Genomic DNA, 2,077 nt, shown 5'->3' with positions numbered 1-2,077 from the left:
ATACTATACTTTTTTGACATATCATTAGTGGATCCTCTAACCTTAATATTTTTTGTTATTATTGTTTAAATCCTTATGTTAAACTTCCATCTCAAAGTTCTCATTAACTTTTCTTCTTTTTCTTCTTCTTCTTCTTCTTCTTCTTTTTCTTTATTATTATTTTTGTTATTATTATTATTATTATTATTATTACTACTACTACTACTGTTACTACTACTACTACTACTACTACTATTACTACTATTGTTATTGCTACCATTGTTGTTGTTTGTAATTGTTGTTTATCATTTGTATAATTAACCTCTTTGTGGTTCGACCTCGGTCTTGCCAGGTTATTTATTACTTCGACACTCTTGCACTTGGGAGAAGAGATCAATCTTTTAGTCGTGTCACATGCTTTGCACAAAACATTGACTGAACGTCAAATCTACCAATTATCTCCAATTTACTCTTTTTTGCATTTTTCATCCAAAAGTGCCTTCAAAACATAAAACAAAGAATATCAAGGCATTTTACATATAAAACATGGACAAAACATTTGGTAGATGTGGGTGAAACTATCGAATGATATGGTTATATCAGTAACGCTATTATGCTTAAATGTGTCGCAAATTTCCAAGAAACTTGCAATATGGGCGTTAGGATCATCACTTTACAACCCATAAAACTGAATTGAGGTCTGAATCATCTGTAGTATTACTGGTTTGATCTCAAAATTATTGGCCTCAATCCTTGGTTTCCTGATAACAGAACGGATTCTTGTCACCTATAGGAGAGCAAAATCTCTCAATGCCCGTGTCTCTTGCTTAGGATTTTCATTGTCTGCCATGATGCCTGAACTGTTTTGAGTCTCTCGTGTTTTCTTTCTTAATCCCCTTGCAGTTCTCTCAATCTCAAGATTATAATGTAGCAACGACTGGTTTTTGTTGCTTCTCATGCACTATATAACACACCTAAAGAGCTGAAGACAAAAGGCAATCAAATTAGATAAAATTTAATTTATATTGATATTATTAGTAATTTTATCTAACATCCTTAGTAATGACACCAAAAACTTGTTGGTTAATTTTGCAAGTGCACGAATCGTAACAAGTAATAAAGTGATGAGTAGAGTATCGTCCCACGAGGATTTGTAAAAATTACTACTAATTACCAAAGTCTTTTAAATTATGATCTATTTGAGGAATCGAATAAGATAGTTTGTGAAACAAAAATTAATGATTAAAAAACAAACAACCAATTGATCAAATATTAATGAATTCAATTGTACTGGTTCTAGGATTTCTGACTTACCGTAACTATGCCTATATGAACTTTCTAGACTAAATTAATTACTCCTAATGTTGATAATGAGGTTTTCCTTATGTAAATATTAATCTCTCTTGAGTATCAATAAATTATTTTGACAAATAAATTTCATATACTCTACAAAAGTTCTGAACTTGTCGAAATTTATTAAGTACTGTAAAACCTATAACAATTACAAAAGTTCTTAGGATATCTCTATCCTATAGATTTCTTACGGTATTTCAAACAATAGCTAAAACAATTATCACTTCTCAGTTTTAAATTAAATTCTTAATGTAGTAATTCAATTGAAGAAATTGTTCACATAATCATAGTAAGGTTACATAAAAAATCCCAGAATAAAAGTCTACTCCATGGTTAAATTAAAGAGAAACAAACTTGATATGATGAACATCACTCAAAAGCAGAGAATTTCCGTCGAATAGATAGGTGTCCTCCCGGTTTTCAATAGTTTTGCCACTGCTCTTTTTTTTGTTCCCCCTGGTGCCGCCTCCTCTCTTTTTCTTTCTATGTTGTAGGGTTTCTACATGTCTTCACTCTTCTCTTTTCATATCCCCTTATCTTCTTTTATATTGTGGCTTTTCTACCCCTGTAGTAATGAGGAAAGTTTCCTTTGCTGCATTAAATTCCTTCCTACTCAGACATTGCGGGCCAAATTTGAGGTAGAAAACATGTGAATTCAAAGATCTCTATTTCTGAAGAAATTGTAGAGAATCAAATTTTCTTTCCAACGAAACTGATCTTGCAATTTTTGGACCTCTGAGAGTTG

This window comes from Populus euphratica, unplaced genomic scaffold (assembly GCF_000495115.2).
Source record: "Populus euphratica unplaced genomic scaffold, PopEup_1.0 scaffold668.1, whole genome shotgun sequence".
NCBI lineage: Eukaryota > Viridiplantae > Streptophyta > Magnoliopsida > Malpighiales > Salicaceae > Populus > Populus euphratica.
This window is presented reverse-complemented; position numbering follows the sequence as displayed.